The sequence below is a fragment of the Sarcophilus harrisii genome, chromosome 3 (assembly GCF_902635505.1).
Source record: "Sarcophilus harrisii chromosome 3, mSarHar1.11, whole genome shotgun sequence".
In the NCBI taxonomy this organism is placed as follows: domain Eukaryota; kingdom Metazoa; phylum Chordata; class Mammalia; order Dasyuromorphia; family Dasyuridae; genus Sarcophilus; species Sarcophilus harrisii.
Window position 1 is genome coordinate 85,210,620 of NC_045428.1, and position 23,239 is coordinate 85,233,858.

General features: G+C 36.4%; 1 long non-coding RNA gene across 2 annotated transcripts; it reads left to right on the forward strand.

Moving 5' to 3' along the window:
• Nucleotides 1-6,936: 6,936 nt before the first annotated feature.
• On the forward strand, nt 6,937-22,998 carry LOC116422253. 2 transcript variants are annotated; one of them, XR_004232813.1, is made up of 3 exons: nt 6,937-7,477; nt 21,884-21,957; nt 22,542-22,998. It is a non-coding gene; the product is annotated as an uncharacterized LOC116422253 (long non-coding RNA). The 2 variants fall into 2 exon arrangements; XR_004232812.1 differs by lacking the exon at nt 6,937-7,477 and adding an exon at nt 19,095-19,487.
• The last annotated feature ends 241 nt before the right edge of the window (nt 22,999-23,239 follow it).

Sequence of the window (23,239 nt, forward strand, 5' to 3'; positions counted from 1 at the left end):
CCTGCACAGAATAATGAGTCATTCTGAATTTCCAGATTCCCACCCTTGCCCTTCCTCTTCCTGTTGAGCCTTGGGAGTTGAACCCAGAATAGGGAAGGGCCTTTTATAAACCCAGGATGTGATGTGTCACACCCCATCATGTTATAATAGCTTACATTTATGGGGTTTTATAGTTTACAAAGTGCTTTCCTCATATCTCTTTAAGACAGGCAGTGTAAGTATTATCCCCATTATATAGATGAGAAAACTGAGTCTCAGTAGGGCTAAGTAGTTGCCCAAGATCACACAACTAATAGGTTGGAATTTAAACTCAGGATTTGTGCTGAGTCCAGACTCCTGTCACTGTCCTATGCTGAATAATTATAATTGCTCATATCTAGATAGCATTTTAAGGTTTGCAAAGTACTGTACATATGTAATTTCATTGATACCTCACAACAATTCTGAAAATAGGTGCTATTATTTTTCCCAATTTACAGATGAGGAACCCGAGACTGAGAGACTTGACCAGGATTATATAGCTAAATAAGTGTCCGAGGAAGGATTTGAACTCAGATTTTCTTATTTTGTTGATTTTTTTTCTCATAAAACCAATTCTTAGTTTTATTTATTAGTTCAATAGTTTTTTCATTTCAATTTTATTAATATCTTGAACTCAGATTTTCCTGACTACAAATCCAGTACTTTTATCCTCAGTTTCATTACACATGGTGAGGTTTGAGAATGTTTATGATTGTGGTGGTGGTTTTTTGAGATGGGGAGGAAAAGATTTGAACCTGTGCTTGGGGTAGGAAATTTCCTGTGTGGAAATTCCCTCCCCAGATTCAGATCTGCAATAAATAATAAGCTTAGAGAGTTACCTGGGAAATTGAAGTTAAGAAACTTGACCAATTCAGTAAATGTCAGAGGCAGATTTTGAATTCAGACCTTCCTGATGCTAACCCTTACACCACACTGCCCCTTGGAAAGTACAAAGTGCTATTTAGTACAGCTCAATGAGTCCTTTGGGGTGAGTTGAGTAAATATGACTGCCCAGCTGGGCAGATTAAAAGGGACTTCCTTCAAATCACCATCTTTGTGCAAGCAGTGAAGCTGGGGCTTGAATCAAAGCTGCTTATTCAGAAAAAAAGAAGTCTCCTCCACATACCACTGCAGCATTCACATATGCATTAGCAGAGCTTTGTTAATCTGATACCAGTGTTTTTCAAAAGGATGTCTAATTAAAAACTGCTTTCATCAGATTAGATACCCTATTAATATATTCAAAAACACTTTATTCTTTATTGTTTACTTGGTGAGATTTGTTGAGATGGTTGTTTATCGTAAAAACAATGTAAAATGAACACAAGCTAATTATTTAGTTATCATGTTCTCAGAGTTTAAAAAGGAGCTCAAGAGGTCTTCTAAACAAATCCATACCTGAACAACGCTACTCTTCACAGGAATATGCTGATAAATGTTGAACAACCAACTCTGGGGAGGGGAGGAATGAAATACACATTTTAAAGTTTAATCTGCTTTGTTACAATTTTTTAAGCTAGGCAATAAATAAAATAAAATAAATCAAGCCCTGCATTGGAGTGTTTGAGGCTTTCCTTCCTTCCTTCCTTCCTTCCTTCCTTCCTTCCTTCCTTCCTTCCTTCCTTCCTTCCTTCCTTTCTTCCTTCCTCCCTCAGTCCATCTTTCTTTCTTTCTTTCTTTCTTTCTTTCTTTCTTTCTTTCTTTCTTTCTTTCTTTCTTTCTTTCTTTCTTTCTTTCTTTCTTCTCTCTCTCTCTCTCTCTCTCTTTCTTTTTTCTTTTTTTTCTTTCCTTCCTGGGATGTTGGTCTATATCTAGTATGGTTCCTATTGCTTCTCAGTTTTCTCAGCAGTGTTTGTCCAGTAGTATATTCTTATCTAAAAGTCTGGGATCTTTATCAAATACTAGGCTATTATGGTGATTTACTACTGTGTCTTGTACTGTTTCTTCCTGAAATTCACTTAATCTCTCCTTCAAGATTTTGGATGCTATAACACTTAATGCTTATATACTGAGTATTTAAATTACTTCATTGTCTATTGGGTACCTTTTAACAAGGTATAGTTTCCCTCCTTATCTCATTTAATTAGGTCTATTTTTGTTTGTTTTAGGATTTCTGAGTTGTAAATGTTTACACTAAAATTTTAACAACTAGCTCTTGAGTTAATATTAGCTGGTTGCAGTTGGTTGCTTCTTCAATATATTAGTCTTTGGGTTTTTATTTAAAGACCTTGAGTGATGGATAACCCAATAACCCTTCTACTTTGGATAGTTATAAATGTTAGAAAGTTTTTCCTGACATCAAGCCTAAATTTTGCCTCTTTGCAAGGTGTACGCATTGCTGCTGGATCTATCCTCCATGGCCAAGTAAAGCATATCTAATCCCCCAACTAAGTGATATAATGGCCAGGACATTAGACTTGGACTTAGGAAATCTTGACTCTTACTAGCTGGGTGATCTGAGCAAATCATTTAACTTCTATGTATTTCAGTTTTCTCATCTGTAAAATGTGGGTAGTAGTAATAGGATCTATTTTCCAGGGTTGTTGGAGAAGTTGATTAACTAGAATTTGTAGAGAACTTTGCAAATCTTAAAGCACAATATAAATTCTAATTAGTATTATAATTTTTATTATGTTTATATTTATAGAAAGCTATCTTGAATTTTCAAAGTCTTCTCTAGATTAGATACTTCCAGTTCCTTCAACATATTTTTGATAGGTGAGATAGCCAGGTGATACATAGAATACTAGGCCTGGAGGTACTAGAGTAGATAGTACATTGAGTATATAGAGTACTAGAACCTAGGTTCAAATGTCACTTCAGATACTTACTAGCCATGTGATCCTAGGCAAATTGTTTAATCTGTCTCCCTCAGTTTTCTTATCTTGAAAATGGAGATAACAATAGAAGGATTGTTGTAAGAATCAAATGATATAATTTATGTAAAGCACTTGGCACAGAAAGGTTCTTAATGAATGCTCATTTCATCTCTCCTCTAGATGGTTCCAAGTATTTTGCATTTCAAATTATTTTATTCTCTTATATGTAAAGGACATTTTCATGAATAGACTTATTTTTTCCATAATGCTGGAGACTAATGATCCTCATTCTTTAGGAAAAATTCTTTGGATTATACTTCCAAATTGTTCATGTTCATGTCTCCAAGTCCACAAGGTTTAAAAAGAAAGGTTTTGAGTGTCAGAGATGTCTGTGGTGGTAAAAGATATAACATGACTTCTGGGGAGTGTCTATCTGGACACAGTAGCCTAGAATCCAGTTTCCTGTTTGTGTCTTAAGAAGTTAGCCCTCTGTTGCCTGGTAGGCTAAGAGAAATCAGTGCTCACAATTACAATACCAAAAAAAGTCAGCATTCAGTAGATTTTTTTTTTGTGTCAAGTTTGAAAGTGAAATGATCAAGTAGAATAACTTCAGAATATGATCTCTGAATTTATGAGTATGTTACTCTTGCTTTGTTAGGAAAACTGAAGGATTAATTTGGAGATTGACTAACAATTCCCTAGAGGTTTGAGACATGGTGTCCATTTGGCATGGATGCAGAGAACAGTTAGTACCTAATTCAATTCTCTTATTAATCTCACTATTTTATGTTATTAAATGCATTTTGTCCTGAATTCATGTGTCATTTATGGGGATTTGTAGCTATGGATTTAAATAGATGTTGATCTAAACAGTGTTCTAAACAATGTAGATGAAAGGGAAGCTATAGATATAATTTACAGAGACATGATCATGTTTTGAAATGGTTCTGGCTAAAATTAGCTGATTCTTTCACCTGAAATGCAATGCTGAACATTATAACTATCTGTGTTTGTGTTTGACTTGTTTATACAGAGAACTCTATGAGGGCAAGGACTTTGAGAATTTTTTTTTAATCTACCCCAGAGACTAGAAGAATATTCTGTGCATTGTAGATGCCTAAAAATGTTTATTAAATGAACAAATGTCTCAATAGCTACATTATGTGCTTCAGAAAAATTCCTCTTTAAGATCAGCGTGACAGAGAGCATGGATATGAGTGGAAGAGAACAGGTGAAAAGATGATGTTGTACCTGCCATGAGAGTAGTTCTTGGAAAACTCCCTTGTGTTGTTTTTAGCTATGGAGTATTAGTCACCCATAAAACACTGCCAGGAACCTCCCTGGCTTGGCTCAAGTCACCCAGTCTATGAAGATTGTTTTGGAAGCTGTACTTCGTTAAAATAGCAACTCCCACTTTGCCTCAGGTGTTGAGTTTAGCCTCATGGTTTGCTAGTTATTTTAGGAAAACATGAGTGAACATTCCGGCCTGCTATTTCCCCCCTTTACAGTTTAAAGGGCCTCACTCATTTTTTCCCTGTGGCTTCCACGAATCCAAGAACAAATTGCTGATAATGGTATTACCTCCCTTTGGCTCCCACTCAAAAGAACCATATTTAAACTCTGGGTGGATTTAAGTTTCCACAAAATACATTCCTCTCTAGGGTGGCTTTTAAGACCCAAGAGAGAATCTGAATCTTGGGCCCACCCTAGAGGAGAAACAAACATCAGATTTAAACCCAGAATATCCCCAGAAATCTTGTTTAAGGGGTTACTAAAGGTCTGGCTAGAACTCACAAAGTGGACTTTGTCTACCTTTCATTTATTTTCTATCCTAGGGGATAATAATGATAATAACCATGATGGCAATTCATGATGAGATGCGCTTTATATGTGAGATCTGATTTAATCCTACTCACCCTGCTTTGGGGGTGATTACTTAAGAAAGGGAGAAAGGGAGGTAAAATAGTGGAATATTGGGAACCAAAAGGTCTGTATTCTAGTCCTATTTTTGACAATATTTCACTCTGACAGCATGGTACCTCTGTGGGCCTCAGCTTTATTAACTATTCAGCAAGCATTAATAATAATGACATCACATCCCCCAATTGATAATCATCAGAAGATATGAACAGGTCGTTTTCAGATGAAGAAAATAAAGGGTATCTATATTCATAATGGAAAAAATGTTCTAAATCTAAATTAAGTAAATATTTAAATTGAATATAAAAATTAAATCAAAATCTAATCTAATTAGAGAAATTTAAATCAAATCTGATTAGAAAAATACAAATTAAAACAACTCTGAGGTACCTATCATGCCTATCAGATTGGTTAATATGACAGAAAAGTAAAATTATAAATTTTGGAGAAGATGTGGGGAAATTGGAACACTAATGCACTGCTGTTGGAGATGTGAAGTAATCCAACTATTTCGGAGAACAATTTGGAACTTTGATTCAGGGTTATAAAACTGTGCATATCCTTTGATTCAGCAATACCACTACTAGATTTGAATCCCAAAGAGATCATAAAAATGGGAAAAAGACCCACATGTACAAAAATATTTATAGCAGCTCTTTTTTGTGATGGCAAATAATTGGAAATTTAGATGAAGCCCATCAATCGGGGAATTGTTGAACAAGCTATCCTATATGAATGTAATGGAATACTATTGTTCTATAAGAAAAATAAGCAGGTGGATTTCAGAAAAACCTGGAAAGACTTACATGAACTGATGGTGAGTGAAATGAAATGAAATGAGAACATTGTACACAATAACAACAACATTGTGGGATGATCAACTGTGATTGATTTAGCTCTTCTCAGAAATGCAATGATCCAAGACAGTTACAAGGGACTTGTAATGGAAAGTGTGGACCACATCCAGAGAAAGAATTTTGGAATCTGACTACAGAATGATACATGGTATTTTCATTTTTTAATTTTCTCCTGGTTTTTCCCTTTTGTTCTGAGTCTTCTTTTACAATATGACTAATATGGAAATATGTTTAATATGATTGTACATGTATAACCTATTTTAGATGCTTGCTGTCTTGGGGAGGAGGGAAGGAAGAAAGGAAGGGAGAAAATTTTGGAATTCAAAATCATACAAAAAAAGAATGTCGAAAACTGTCATTACTTGTATTTGGAAAAATCGAAAATACTATTAAGGGCAAAAAATAATCTTCTGTTGTTCTCACAATAACCCTGGAAGTAGGAGATATTATTATTTATTTGCCTTTAAATTTAGAAATTTATTCTGTTCAATCCACAAGTTTTATTTTAAAAAAGGACAATCCCCCCAACAAAAAAGATAAAATAAAATTGTAAAAACATGACAATATCCAAAATTGAGACTCTTCCAACTTTTCAGAAGCCAAAACTCTGAAAGTTCAGTCTACAACTGGAAGAATCATAACAAGACTAGAATTTTGAATGGGGCAATGATGTCATTTTACAAAAAGAATTTTATGTAACTGAAGGAAACTTTTGGGGGCATAACTGTTTTTAAAAATTAACTAATTTATTTTAAAATATATATTTCTTTATGAATCATATTGGGAGAGAAAATCAGAACAAAAGGGAAAAACTATGGGAGAGAAAAAACAGAAAAAAAGAAATGAACATAACATGTGTTGATTTACATTCAGTCTCCATAGTTCTTTTTCTGGATGCAGATGGTGTTTTCTATCCAAAATTTATTGGGATTGCCTTGGACATAACTGTCTTTACAAGCAAAAAGAGGGTGGGGTGGGTAGGGGCAACAGGACAGGAAAAAGTGAAATTCCAGTGTTCCCAATAAACAAATTACATCAGTATAAGCCCATGGTATGCTGGTAAATAATGAGCTTCTATTTTCTGGACTCTCCTAAAACCTCTAATCTTGATTCACTTCAGCAGAGATGATACCAACAGGGAAGAGTGTGATGTTAAAAATGTAGGTTCTATGATTATCCTCATTTTACAGATGAGGGAACTGAGGCAGACAGAGGTTAAGTGTTAAACTCAGAGTTTGTACCTAGTATCTGAAGCTGGATTTCAAGTCAGATCCTCCTCATTCCAAGCCTGGTGCTTTATCCATTGTACAAGACTCTACCTGTAGAATAATGACTGCTAGATAATTATTAAGTTCCCATCTAATTTTTAGTCATTCTCCAAATCCAAAAAGATGCAATCACTGCCTATAAAGGACAAAGCGATCAGAGCTTGGAAGCCCCTGAAAATAGAGACTAACATGGAGAAACAGAAGCATTGGGAAGCATGATAAGGTCGCTGAGGAGACAGAAGGAAGGCTGTGATCTCTAAGGCTGAGAAAAGTACCAAGAGGACATCAGGCTCTTAGTGACATCGCAAGTCAACAAGTACAGATCTGGGGAAAGCCGGAGGCATTTACTGTTCGTAGTAACTGTTACGAGAGCCGACTTATTCAGTCACAGAGATAAGCAGAAAGCTGGAGGAATGAGCACCGGAAGATTGAGGATCAGGGGAGTCCATGGAGCTTTTTTAGCGGATGACAGGAAAAGAGAAAGTCAACAAGATGGAGTTTTCTGAGAGAGGGAGCGCGAACAGAGCAATGTCTTGGCTACAAAGTGGAGATGATGGCGTTTCAGCCGGTGTGACCCAAGATGACAAAACTGGTGAGGAGAAATGGGGCTCCTAGATAAACCTTGGAGGTTATTGAGTTCAATTCCACTTTACAGGTGAGGAAATCTAGACACAGAAAGCTGGATCTGTCCAGGATCACATAGCTAATGTTGAAGGCGGGATTCAGACTCAAGCCTTCCTGATATCGAGGCTGGCTATTGTGACTTTGGCTACCACCGGGACACAAAAACAAAAGAAATGCTACAAAATTAATTGTGGTGTCTTAAGGCTTCAAAAATCAATTAGGATAATTCCCATGTTTTACAGGCGAAGAAACAAAAGCTCAGGCAGGCTAAATGACTTACTCGGCGACACAGAGATAATTAGTAGGAATAGTAGCGCCAGTATTTTAATGGAGGGGAAACACTGGCTCTGTTGTCAAAGGATCTGGGTTCAAATCCTCATTTCCGATATCTAGGTGACTTTGGGCAAATTACTTAATCCTGGGCTTCAATTTCCTCATATTTAGGAAGGGGAGTTAGACTAAATGACCTTTGAAGTCCCTTCTAGTCCATAATCTATGATTTATGATTTGGGCGCACCATTAGTGCACTGATGGAATTTAATTAAAATCATAGCTAGCATTTATAAGATTCTTTAAAGTTTGCAAAGTACTTTACAAAGTACTTCCTTCCTCCCTTCCTCTTCCCTTCCTCCTTCTTCCCTTCTTCCCTTCTTCCCTCTCTCCCTCCTACTCTCTTTCCCTTCCTTCCTCTCTTTTCCTCCCTCCCTCCCTTCTTTCCTTCCTTCTTTCTTCCTCTCTTATGCCCATATTTCCAGGTGCAACACATCCCCCACACATAATTTAATTCTCTTGGACACTCTGTCCCTGGGTATGCCTGGATGGGCTGGCTTCCTTCCCTACTACTATCCTAGTTGCAAAGATTCTTTCTGTTTCGTAACTCAGAATGTGGGCAGGCTCATATGACCTTGTGTCAGCTTCAAGTGTAACATCAGAGTCTCAAGATACAGAATCTTTAGCATTTAAGCTGTTGATATAGTCAAATAATTGCCAATTTGAAAAGCTTAATGACATTTACATGATTAAACAGGCAATCTTTCTCTGTTAAATTCTGTACCCAGCATTATTGGACATGTGTTTTGAAATAGATTTGAAATTTTAATTGACATAAATGCTTTTTTTTAAATCATTACAAATAATTTGTGTTTATGATTTTTTTTGGTAGATATATTCTTTATTCTCTGAATCCTAGGAAACAAAATGTTACAACTCCAGCCTTATAGTTAGCCAAATGGCACGGTGGTATAGGATACTGGACTGGAGTTAGGAAACCTTGAGTTCAAATCTTACCTTAGACACTTAATAATACAGCTAAAACCTTTAGTTCTTAAGGCATGGTGCTATATACTTTGTAATTATTATCTCATTTGATCCTCCATGAACACTGGGAGGTGGGTGCTATTTTAATTCTATTTTATAGATGAAATAGAAACAAAAAGGTTAAGTGACTTGCCCAGAGTCACACAGGCTAATAAGTATCAAAATCTGGATTTGAACTCGGATCTGCCTGACTCCAGACCCAGTGCTCTATCTAGTGCACCACCTAGCTGTTGGAGGATGATATCTCCCTTGCAGAAAATGCAAAGGTCCTCCTGGTTTTCAGTGAATGAATGATTGAAAAAGCTTTTATTAAGTACTTACTCTGTGCCTGTGACAGTGCTAAGCACTGGAAATAGAAATGTTAAAATGGAAAGAGCTCTTTGGGAAAATAGCACATATAGGGAAAAGGGACCTGACTATGTTTTGAACAGAAGAGTCTTGGGGTGGTAAGTTGCTCCCTCTTGGGCGGGATTACTGGTGGTGGCGAGGAGTTAGAACAGTTAACATGAAGCTGTCAGGGAAGCAAAGCCTGGTTTCTCCCCTCTAAGTTTTCACTTACTCATTTCCCCTTCCAGGTAGCGCAACTTATTGGGCATGAGGGATATGTGTGAAAATGTGAAGTGGGGAAATTCTCCCAGCATCTGGGGCATAGATTCTGGAGATCAATAGGGAGAATGGGCCAGTCCTGGTGTCTGGCTGGACAGCTGGATGGATGGAGTCCTAAGCAAGATCTGAAGGGTATAAAGGATGAGTTGTCACATTCCTTAGCATGTGGCTTCCATCTGACATTTCTTCTTCCTGTGAATGGGTATTTCTAAGCATGAGGCCCAGCCAGGAAAAAAAAAAAAAGATAAAAGGATTATGTAGCAAGATCTTAATGAACTTGTTCTGCCATGGAAGATGTTTCCTTAACAAAATGTAAAGTTCCCTCAGAAAGATTAATGGTGTGATAAGGGTGAGCTTGCCTAGCCCTGGGGATTCTGCTTCCCCTTCTGATGTAACATAGAGTAGCATGGATGTCATATTCCTGAGCTGTCTGTGCCTTTAGGATTTGGCTTTGAAAAGGAGGAAGCAAGAAGGGCTGGAGAGAATTTAGGTTGGGAAGTCAGACGGAGAATAATAGCCCATGGGAAACACTCTTGGCTGTGGCTCCCCAGGGAACTAGGGGTTCCAACAAGGTTGAGTAATGGAGGTAACAGAAGAGCTAGAGGGAACTCCTCATCCAAGTTCAAGAATTTAGGTCAAGTTTAGGAATTCAAACTGGCAGCATTGCCAAGCTTTGGAGGAGGAGTGATAGAGAAATTCCTGGCTCCCAAGTAAAAGACACAGGAGCCACAGTCATAGGGAAATACTGAATACTTCTTATGGCAGGACTCCAAATTTTGTTCCTCCAGAATCACTGTCTCTCAATATGTGAATGGGATTCCCTGAAAATACTCCAGTCCTAACAATGTTTTCTTTATTACCTCTCACTTGGGCAATTGAAATAACTTTTAAAAAATATTTTTCTTGATGCCTTTTTTTAAAAAAACATAACATATGGTTCCCTAGTATCCCTCTCTTTCCCCTTTCTGGAAAACATTATATATAATATTTTAAATATACATTTTAATTTTAAAATTAAAACATTTTTATTTATTTAATTAAATATTTCTCAATTATATTTATACATTTTTTAACATTCATTTAAAAAAGTTTCCCCCCCCACCATCCTATTCCTTATGTTTTCCTTTCAAAAGGCAAACAATATAAGAATATGTTTTTATTTAATTAAATTTATTGTTGAAAATGAAGTAAATTTTACCTTTAGCATCTTACTAATGTGTTAGTTTAGTAATTGTTAAAAAAAAAAGGAAAGAAGTGTGATTTGGTATGATATGTTCTTGCTGAACTGGTAATTCTTCATGATCACTATATCCTTTTGAGATGTTCTCCAGTCAAATTTTAATAAGTTCATTATAGTCTTCCCAAGAATTGAAGTCAAGGCTATTGGCCTATAATTTGTAGTCTCCATTCTTTTCTTTTCTTTTTTTTTTAATTATAGCTTTTTATTGACAAAACATATGAATGGATAATTTTTCAACATTGACCTCTGCAAAACCTTCTATTCCAACTTTTCCCCTTCTTCCTCCCACTCCCTCACCTATTATTCCCCTATATATTCATATACTACAATTTACCCAACCATTCTCCAATTGATGGGCATCCTTTCATTTTCCAGTTTCTAGCCACTACAAACAGGGCTGCCACAAACATTTTGGCACATACAGGTCCCTTTCCCTTCTTTATAATCTCTTTGGGATATAATCCCAGTAGCAGCACTGCTGGATCAAAGAGTGTGCACAGTTTGATAACTTTTTGGGCATAATTCCAGATTGCTCTCCAGAATGGTTGGATTCCTTCACAACTTCACCAACAAAGCATCAGTGCCCCAGTTTTCCCACATCCCTTCCAACATTCCTCATTATCTTTTCCTGTCATCTTAGCCAATCTGACAGGTGTGTAGTGGTATCTCAGAGTTGTCTTAATTTGCATTTCTCTGATCAACAATGATTTAGAGCATCTTCTCATATGACTAGAAATAGTTTCAATTTCTTCAGCTGAAAATTGTCTGTTCATATCCTTTGACAATTTATCAATTGGAGAATGACTTGATTTCTACAAGAATATTTTTAAAGGAAAAAAAGAAGAAAAGAAAGGAAGAGGAAAAAAATCAATACAACTGATAAATATATTGAAGAAGTCCAGAGATATGTGTAATGTGCAACACCTGTAGACCTTACAACCTCTGAAAACAGGTGACTTGGTAGTATCCTTTCATTTATCCTTTTTCAAGCTATACTTATTTGTTTTATTATAATTTTGCCACATTAATAATGTTGCAGTAACATTATATGATGATCAGCTTTGATTGGCGTAGCTATTTTCAGCAACACAATACTCCAAGATAATCCCAAAGGACTCATGATGGAATATGCTATCCACACTCAGAGAAAGATTTAATGTAGTCTAAATTCAGATCAAAGCATACTATTTTCACTTACTTTATTTTTCCATGTTTTTTCTTTTTATTCTATTTTTTTCATTCATAACCATGACTAATATGGAAATATGTTTTATATGATTGCACATATATAGCCTATATCAAATTGCTTATGATTTTAGAAAGAGGGAAAGGGAGGGAGGGAAGGAGGAAAAAAGTTGGAAATCAAAATCTTGTAAAAAATGAATGCTAAAAATTTATCTTTACATATAGTTGGAAAATACTATTTAAAAATATAATGTTACAACAAATTACTTTTTAATTGGTTTTCCTATTCCTAGTCTTTCATTTTTGCAATCTATTCTTCAATCTTCTTAAAACATAAATCTGATCATATTACACTCTTTGTTCAAAAAATCTACAGAGACTCCCAAATGCCTGTAGGACAGAATATAATCTCCTCAAATTGATGTTTCATTAAATCAGTTTCAGAGCTTCAAGAGACTCTAGGGTACTTCTTGTGGATCATTACATAGGTTTGGCTCTAGGCAGCTTCTGGACATTCTCTCACCGACTGCCTTGAATCTTCCCTTCCTCCTTTTCAGCTCTAGAACCAAGTGGTTGTTGTTCAGAAGTTTTAGCCATGTCCAATTCTTTGTGACCCCATTTGGGGAAATTTTCTGTTTCCTTCTTCAGCTCATTTTACAGATGGGGAAACTGAGGCAAACAGCGTTAAGTGACTTGCCCAGAATCATTCAGCCAGTAACTGTCTGAGGCTGGATTTGAACTCAGGAAGATGAGTTTTCCTGACTGTAGGCCCAATGCTCTATTCATTTCATCATTAGCTATCCTTCAGGATCATCAGCTACTGAAAAAAGTATGTCAGTCTACATCTCTAAAATTCTACCCTCTCCTCCACTTTCTTCACTTACCAAGGCATCAGTCCCTAACAGAGTGTTCTGAAAGTGTCTTCAAGGTTCAGCTCAGGTACTGACTCCTCCTTGAGATCTTCCCTCATTCCCTCCAGTGGTTGGCGTTTTTCCACCTCAAACTTTCCTAGGAAATCCATCTGTAACCATATGTAAAATGGAAGCTCTGAGGGCAGAAATTATCTTCTTTCACAGTGCCTTGAAAATATTAGAGGCACAAATAGTTGTAGGGGTTTTGCAAATGTTTATCAAATTAAATTGACTTTCCCTCTAAAATTGTACAAATAAAATAGGTATTAAAAACAGTGAATTGTTGTTATGAGTGTAGGCTTAGTTTTCTATATTTTATTCCAAAATGTCACTAATCACCTTGTTATCCCTCATCCCCAAAACAATACATTATTTGTGAATTTTGTTAATAAAGTCACTTTATTACCTAGCTGCCAATAATCCCTACCCTGCCTAATTCACATGCTTAAATTGTAAATCCCAAATTATTGTATAACTTGCGAAACTTTGCATTTTAGGAATAATAATAATAGCTAACACTCATATAGCACCTGCTATGTACCAGACACTTTGGTAAACATATTATTATTTCATTTGAACCTCACAAGAGGTGTAGATGCTTATATTATCCCAGTTTTATAGATAAGGAAACTGAAGCAAACAGACATTAAGGGATTCGTCCAGAGTTGTACACAAAAATTTTTGAGACTGGATTGATTTGAATAAAGGTCTTCCTTACTTTAGTCCTAGTACTCTATTCACTTTATTACTTAGCTGCCAATAATCCCTACCCTGCCTAATTCACATGCTTAAATTGTTTTGTTGTTTGTCTTCCTAATCTCATCAGGAGATTTTTCTTGACAAAGTACTAGAGTGATTTGTCATTCCTTCTCCAGCTCATTTTACAGATGAGGAAACTGAGGCAGAAAGGGTTAAATAAGTTGCCCAGCATCACACAGCTAATGTCAGGCCAGATTTGAACTCAGGAAGATGAGTTCTCTGTAATATCTAGCTGCCCCATTTGTAGGTTTTATATGCTACAAATTGTCAGGAGAAGGGCTGTGATTTCTCTGGAATAAGACATCCCATAAAAAGGAGCCTCCCTCTATGATTGGCACTTTGGCTATTAGGAGCACTTAATGGCTTGCCTAACATCCATACAGCCATAACATATCAGAGGTGAAATTTGAACTCAGGTCTTCTTGGCTAATTCTCTATTCATTTCTCAAAGCTGTCTCTTAAAAATTATAGTTTATTGATAAAAGCTTAATCTCTCTTTTATAACTTTCTAGGACTTTCCTGCCTTTCTCCTTTATTGTTTATTACTGAGACAGGACATTTGATTTTATTTGCAATGATGATAAGAATACCTTATATTTTCATATGGAGAAGGAAATGGCAAACTACTTCAATTTCTTCGCCAAGAAAACCCCAAATGGGGTCATGAAGATTCAGACACAACTGAAAAAAAATTGAACAACAAATATTTTCATAGCAGTTTATAGTTTATGAAATATTTTCACATAGACTATCTCATGTGATTCTTGCCATATCACCCTTTCTTCTTAATTCAGCCACAGTATCATCTCTTTTCTATAGTTTGCCATCAAATTTCTTTTTTTCCTCTATTTTTAAGAAATTTTTATTTCCCCCCAGTTACATGTAAAACTTCATTATTTTGGTTATACATGTAAATAATCATGTTGGGAGAGAAAAATCAGGACAAAAGAGAAAAACCATGAGAAAAAAAAAAAAACAACAGAAGAAAAAAAAGGGACAATAGCATGTGTTGATTTATATCCAGTCTCCATGATGGTGTTTTCCATTCAAAGTTTATTGGGATTGCCTTGGATTACTGAATTGCTGAGAAAGATTAAGTCTTTCATAGTTGGTTATTGCACAATCTTGCTGTTGCTGTAGGCAGTGTTTTCCTGGTTCTGCTTGTTTTACCCAGCATCAGTTCCAGGCCTTCCTAAAATCGGCCTGTTCATCAGGAACAATAATATTCCATTGCTTTCATATACCATAGCTTTATTTAACCATTCCACAGCTGATGAGCATTTACTTATGTTCCAGTTCTTTGCCACCGCAAAAAGAGATGCTACAAACATCTTTGTACATGTGAGTCCTTTTCCCTCTTTCATGATTTCTTTGGGATATAGACCCAATAGTACCACCAAACTGCGTGAAAAAATTGTATATACCCTAGATTCTGTCATCAACAACCCTCTTCTCATTCCCTTGATACTGGTCTTATGCTCCTATTACTTGACTGAAGGCAGAATCTCAAATATTATTTATGACCTCAAAGATGTCATATGTATGTATGTATACATATATATATATATATTATATGTGTATATTCTTATATATCTATTCTTTCTATTTATTCTCTCTATATATGTATTTATAGATATAAATATTTTCATCTATTTATTATCTGGTATCTCTGAAACATTTGAAACTGCTAATCTAAAGCATAGGCCTGATCATCATGTAACTCCCTGATCAGTGAGCTTCTGAGCTTCTCCATTATCTTCAGGATCAAATATAAAATCCTCTGTAGGCAAAGAACCTCCCCATGGATATTTACCCATGTATTACAGTCATTTGTGAAACTATTTCCCTAATATCTCTAATAACCATTTATATCATATTCTCCTGCTAGATTTTCAATTTCATAATCCTGTGTTATTCAAATGTTATTATTTCTCCTAGCACCTTGTACAGTTCTCAGCACAGAACAGATTTTTAATCAGTATTTATTGAGGTGAATTGAATTATAACCACAGAGTAGGAAAAGCAGGGATTTGTCTCTACTTAATGAATTAAGAAACTGCAGCTTAGAGAAGTTATATGAATTGGAATCTTCTGTCTCCCTCCCTTCTTGAATCCATTCATCTCACTTCAATTTAAGTCAAGGTAACCCAAGATATATAACAGAGTCAGGGTTAGAACATAAATCTTCTGATTCCCAGTTGTGTGCTTTTTTGAATTCTCCTCCATCTGGATTATCCAAGTTCTTTCTCCTAACTATCCTTCTCTCCTTCCTGAGATTGTCTCTTTTCTCTCATCTAGGTCCTTGATTAGGCAAGCTTAAATTCAGGAACAAAGGCAAGAAGGCAGGAATAATAGTGGAAGAGAAAAGGAAGAGCAAAAGAAAGAGAAAGAGAAGGAAGTGATGGGAGAAGGAGGAAAAGAGAAAGGGACGAAGAAAGGAAAGAAAATCTAGCATCTTCTTAACTTCCCTATTTTTATTCTTGATATTATTATCCTCCCATTTACCCAAGTTGGAAATCTTAGAATTATCCTGGACTCTTCCTTCTCCCTTTTGTCATATCTTTTGTCATATCTTATTTTTCCTTCTTGTATAACCGTCATATTTCTTCTCCTCTTAAATAATCACCACCTTAGTCTTTAGTCCTCCCCTTTTTTCCTAACTTGAACTATGGCAATAGAATTTTTAGTTTACATCTTTAGTTTCACTGTCTCCACTTTCCAGCCCAACCATCCATCTATCATCCATCCATCCATCCATCAATTCATTGGCTGAATCTGCCTAATCACAGTTTTGACTTTGTTATCACTCTTCTTGAATAATAGGACAAAATACATACTTCTTCTGGTTTCTAAGAGTATCTACAATCTGACTAAAAGTTACCCATCTTTTACTGCAGCATTGTCCACTTTGCTGCCAAAATGAGTTTCTGATCTCATTTCACTCTCTATACCTCAACACCTTTATACAGATGTCCCCCTATTTTGAAACACATTCTCCATATTTTTGGAAATCCTGCACTTTCTTCAAGATGGATGTCAGGCTTTACTTTATAAAGCTTTCCCTGACTCTCCCTCCCTACCCCAAAGGTAAAAGTAGTCTCTTTTCCTTTAATTTTGGTATAGTGTTCTGTCTGGATTTCTCCTTTGATATTAGCACATACTAATATGTGCCATACATATTTGTTTCTCTCATATCCTCCCTATTAGAGTTTAAATTCCTTCAAGACAGATGCTGTCATTTTTGTTTGTTTGTACCTCTAGTACCTTGAACAGTACTCAGCTCGTACTAGGTGTTTTTAAAATGTTTGTTGAACTTAATTGTTCAGAGAAGAAAGAAATGGAGGAGGAAAAGAAGAAGAGAAATCAAGAACAGGGGAAGAGGGAAGGAAGAGAAAAGGAAAAGTAAATAGAAAGGAAGAAGAATTGGTAGAAGGAAAGTGAGAGATGTGAAGAGAGAAAAGGAGGAAGGAGGGGAGAAGTGATAAAAGGAAGGAGAGAGAAGGGGAAGAAAAAAATAATAAGTAGTCCTCCTAGCTCTAAACCTTTCTACTACTACCTTATCATCCTTCCCCTCACCTGACTTCTATGATTAATCCGAATGTATCTGCTCTTTTTGCTCACTCAGAGTTGTGAAAGGTGATTGATTAGCTAATCTGATAAACTAATTTTCTGGAGATATTGAGTGATTGTGCTTAACCTGTTATCCGTTATACTTAATGTATTTTCATAAGAGTTTTGGTGCCATAGCCCTTTGGGTTGGTGAGAATTTTAGGTATCTAGGGAAGATATTTTGGTTTGCTGCTTTGTGTGGGAGGAAGAAGGAAGGGACAGAAGGAGGAAAAGAAGGAAGGAAGGTAGGAAAGAAGGAATAGAGGGAGGGAGGGAGGGAAGGAGGAAGGAAAGATGAGAGGAAGGAAAGAAAAGAAGGGAAGAAGAGAAGAAAGGGAAGAGGAAGAAAAAAAAGAAAAAATGGGAGGGAAGGAAGGAAGAAAAAGAAAGAAAAAAGAAGAAAGGAAGTAAGGGTAGAAAGAAAGAAAGGAAGGGAGGAAGGAAGGGAAGAAGAAAGAAAGGAAGGAAAGGAAGGGACAGAAAGAGGGAAAATGCAAATGGAGAGAAATAGATGAGTTGGCAGTAATGTCCTGATTCTCACAGTTATGGGGCAAACTAGCTAAGAAATTATCAGTCTGTGTTAAGCCAACCAAAATGCTGTTATTAACTAAATGGCAACAAATCACTGAGTGGGAGAAACCTGAGTAGGAACAGAATGTGGGTAGTGGAGAGAACAAGGATACAACTTGAACTTTAAAAGAAAAAAAGAAAGAGGAAAACAATAGCCACATTCTGGAAGACTGGAGGTAAAAGTCATCAAATATGAGAGATTATCATGCAGAAAAGTGATTACACTTTTCTTTGGCCTTCGAGTGCAAAAGAAGGACCAGTTAGGGAAAGTTACAAGGAGAGAAAATTGAGTTCAACATAAGCAAATATTTCCTAACAATTTGAGTTATGCAAGAGTAGATTGGGCTTCTTCAAAAGTCATTCCCTTGAATATTAGAGGACATTAAGAAGACTATTGATGACTAGAGATGTTATAAATGGAAAAGGGATGGAGATATTTTGATTTGGTTAGAGGTTGGACTTAATGATCTCTCAATTCTTTCCTTCTAACCCTAAAACTACAATTTTGATTGATTGAATGGTCCTTTGTTTTTTTTTTTAAATCAAATGGCACTTCTTGAGTCCTTGCTATGTGAATGGTATTGTTTCAAGTGCTTTAAGATGTGGGAGAGAAAGGGGATGGAACTAGAGAAACTCCAGATATTAAAGAAGGGGGAAAACCTAGTAGTATTGCATCATGCAAATTCAGTTCTAGGGAAAACAGTAGAGTAGAAGGAGTATGTTCTTCTTCTCCCCACCTTTTTTTTTTTTTTTTTTTTTTTTAAAACATCCTTTTTCCTGCTATGTATCCCTTTCCTTAAGCATGCAGAACTCATATGCTGGCCTGAGTTTTTTATTGCCCTCTTTCTCCAAATCAGTACCCCAAGCTCTGGCTAATTCTCACACTGCCCTTTCACATTTGTGGTCCCCTCCTCCATGCCTAATCCAAATTTATCCATTCTTAATCCAAAAATATGCATTCTTGTTCTCTGAGGTACTGTTAGATAACCAACTGGTTAACACTGTAAATTGATCTTTCAGGAAAGTATTAATTCATGGTAATAGTTAATCTAATACTTTAATGTATTCGCACAAGAACATTTGGTATCATGAACTAAAACTTCTTTAAAAGCAGCTTTGAGACCCCATATGGGGTTGTATGATTGAATGTGGGGGTCATGAAAAAATTGGCAACAGTAAAAGGTATCAACTATTCTGTTAAGATTTAATTTTGTGTAAAAATAAACAAGCATATCCATCTCATTTTTGTCTTCATCTTTAACAAATGGTAAAATTATATGTACACCAAAAATTGTTTTAAAATACATTTCTTTATAATTTATTATCAGTAAATATTTAATTTGTGTGCCTATTTTTATATATTATTATTATACCTGGGGCCGAGTAAAAAGTTCTCTGGCAAAAAAGGGGGTCAAGAGTGGAAAAGGTTTAAGAAGTCCTGTCATAAATCATTAGAATGACAAGTGGGGAGGATTTAGACATCCAGGGACTAAATTTTGCTTAATTGCTTATTTTGATAGAAAGGACATTGGACTTGGAATTTAAAGGTCTGAGTCGAGTTCAAGTTCAAATTCCAGCTTTGAAATTTAATATCCATGAAAAGCCTTAATTAAGAATGTATTCACCTGGAACAAACATAGTTAAGAGCCGGTGGGTGGCAATTTGGTTACAGGTGGATTCATTCTGTCTGAGCCTTGCCTCTGTCTGGGTTTGGTAGGGGAAGTTCCTTCCTCTCTTTCTCTCTCTCTCCCCCACCCCCAGTCCAGGATTAGGACAAAACAGTAAGTGGACAATGGGACTGGATGCATAAATGAGGATTTATTTTATTTTTAAATTACATTTTATTCATTATTATTATTTATTAAAAGGAAAATTGTAGAGGATCAGTAAGTGATATATAGATATAGTAGTCACCTTGGGGAAGAAGTACACTCCCTTCCCCAGAGCTTGGTCCCCTGAGAAAAGGTTCCTTCACTTTGTAAACAATTAATGCTCTATGCCTTTGTAACCAACAGCAAGTAACTTAAATCCAATGGAGCCTCAATCTCTAAAATGGGGACAATAATAACAAATCAGCTTTCATTGCCTACCTCATTTTGTTGTTGTGAGGAAAGCATTGTGAAAACCTCTTGAATTATGACTGTGTTGTAATTATTATTGATAATGTTATTATCACTCAAATAGGCTCCTGCCGAGAAGAACATGCCATACCTAAAAAGGTATTTTTGGCCAACTTAAAAGGCAGTTTTTTTTCTGGTCCATGTACATCTTTGATACTTAAATTCAAAATGGCTCTAGGTCTTTGCTGTTTTTGATTGGTTTGCCATAATATTTAAAATAGACCATTACCCTTCAAGAAACCCTGGTTTGGGGCATCTAGGTGGTAAAGTGGATAGAGAATAATCTCAGGAGTCTAAGTTCAAATGCAGCTGGCTAGCTTGCTCTGTGATCTTAGGCACTTAACCTTAAGTGCCTCAAAAAAAAAAGCCCCCAAATCCTAGCCTTCAAACTTTAAAAATATGAAATAAGTTGGCTAATGTTCCATAGTGAATAGATGACTTTAAGTAGCAACAGTTAGCTTTTGGAGTTGCTATTATTTAGGGGTGTGTATATGGGGGGTATACGGTCAGCATGAGTCATCTGAGGTACAGCAGAAGGACAATGTCATGAATCAATGATTTTCAAACTAATTGGAATGATGACATGTGGTTGCTTTACTTTCCAAAACCCTTCAATTTCCAAGAGGGCTACATTCTACTTAAATTAAATACGGAGTATTTTTTTTTTTTTTCACCAAGCCCTACTCCTAATTCTTCTGACTTTCTCTACTAAGCCACAGCATTCTCCTCACCCTGGAAGTTCATTCTGTCCCTGGAGTCCCTTCCCCTGATTATTTTTTCCTAGAATCTCCAGTTTAAGTAAGTGTCCTGGCCAGTCATTCTCTGTTCTTCTATCACTTTATTCACCCCAGACTCTCCTGATTTTCTCTCCCATATCCTCTTTTCTCTCCCCCAAACCAAGCTTTCTTTTATGTTATCTTGCTCCATTAAAATGTAGTTTCTAGAGAGCAATGTCACCTTTCTTTTTGCTTGCATTTATATTCCAAGTGCTTAGGACAATACCTTAGCATTTAATAAATGCTTGTTGACTTCTTTAGGTATTTGCAAGCCTAAGTTGGCAGTCTCACTACATGCACAGGTAAATCTGGGAAGAAAATATCAATATCTTCTTTTAGTCAATAGTTTCAATCTTTTCCCTTACCATACCTTCCATCAGAGCCCCTAGTAAGTTAGAAAACCACCTGACCTGAGTCTCCTTTCCTTCTCTTTTTCTTCCCCTTCCATATGAGAATCACTACAGAATCATAGGCACCCTGAAGCCATGCAGTCCAATCTGTAGACCAGCACAGAAATTCTCTTTATAATCTCCACAAGAAGGAATCGCTCAATATCTGTTTGGAGATGACCAGAGAAAATCTACTATTTCCTGAGGCAACTTATCACCCTTTTCTTCCCTTCTGGGAAAGGGATTAGTTCTTAAATTAGTCTAATAGATCTGGAAATGGGAAAAAAATGCATTTTTTCCTCTAACTTCTTTGCATCAGGGGCCCCCTGAGAGTAGAATTATGTAAGATCCCTTATTCCCCCCCACCTCACATATAAGTACATAAATCCTCCCCTTTTCCTGAATTGACTGATCACAATAGGATTACTACTTTAGTCTTTGGGGATGTGAACTGTGCCTTTTTCATACTAATTCTAAGAGAAGAGCAAAAGGAAAATGAAAGGTTTGGATTTCTTAGCTGTTGGAAAAGATCAGAGAAAAGGGTCAATATTTTTCTTCTTCTCTACCTTCTATTGATTAAAAAAAAGTCACACGTGAAATTTATAGCAGTGAACATTTTCTACAGAAGGCGTCTGAGACAAAGTAAATGGTTAGAAACAGACTTGAAGAATGCCAAATAACGTATCCAAGATAAAGAAAGAAAGCTCCCAAGTACTTTTGTGGTTTGAGAGGGAGGAGTAGCTGTAGGCTAATGGAAACATAGGTGCCTAGGGAGACAGGAAACATCTTTTAAAAATTACATTTCACGTAAATATTAACGACACTGATGTTGAGCCACTGGGAAAGAAGATACAATTGGCTCACATTGTGTTTTCTTATTTTCTCTTCTCAGGGTTCACTTCCTTTACTTCCAGGAATCATGATTTAAGAAGCACATATAAAAAAACCCAAAGGATAAAACTCTTGGTATGCTTGAAATTTTAACACACATATACACACACAAACACACAGACTAGGAGGAAGGGGAAATAATTGCTTTGTGGAGATATCATATTTACAGTGTAGAGAAGGAGAATCCCATCCAACAGCCCTCCCTTTTTCTTCATTGCTTTAGAATAGGTAGAACCAAGTGCAGTTCATTAACTTTGATAAATTAAGACACCCTCCACTCACACATCTTCTTCAGGAAAAGGGCAAAATATATTCTTTCCTTAAAGCACACAAACCTTGGAGAAACCTTTCTCTGCTTGGTATGTACAAAAGTAGCACACCCTGGGGGAGCATAAATTTCCAAACTGTGACGTCAACCAGGTGAACATAAAAAGGGAGCATTCAACTCAACCCTAAAGATTGTTTTCAGAAGCATCCCCACCCCCCACAGCCCACTCCCCAATTTCTACAGCAAGCAGCTAAAGTGGCTCCTGCTGGTTGCTAGCTGTGGGCTGTGGGCTTGGCAGGGATTTCTGTTCTGTTGGCCCTGGGTCCAAGCACTTACTAGACACAGCCTGCTAAGACAACATGAATCCCTGATTTTGATTTTGATTTCTAAGGAGAGCACAGTCCTAGGGGGAAAGAAAACCGGGTCCAAGTATACAAGGAAGTGGAGAAAAGGGAAGAAAAACGATGTTTTCAGATGAGATTTGAAAGGAGATGGAGAGTTGATGAGGCAGAGAAATACAGGAAGGCTGTTCCAGATGACAGCAGCGTTGGAAGAAAATCGTCTCTACATCGATGTCTGCCTCCAGAAAGAGAGCCAACCTTAAAGGAGCAGATACTTCAAAACACCTAAGACACTGCAGTGTGTTTTCCAGCTCAGCATTCTGTCTTGTGCATGTTATTTTCCAATGCTCGTAGCATTTTTTTTGTGTGTATGTATCTAAATGGCAATTTTGTGAAGCATTTACAGACCCCTTCTCATGATAACCTTTATTTTGTCTACAGTTATAATTGAAGGAGATGCTAAATTTCAAGTAGAGGCTGTTGAAAATAAAGATGCATTTTTTCCCATTCAAGTTCACAGACCCCCTGAAATCTTTCTCAGGGTCTTTTGTGTGATGGAAGTTTTCTGGACATCAAGTTAAAAATAGCTGATCCAAGGGATTAAATAGATTTTATAAGGAGCAATACTTTAATAAGGATTAAATAGGGTTAACCATTATAATTAGATGCATATGTCTTCCTTGCTTTTTGTCTAGATGTGAAGGAGTTAAAGGATTCTGAAGTCCCATCTCTCCCTACGCAGACACCA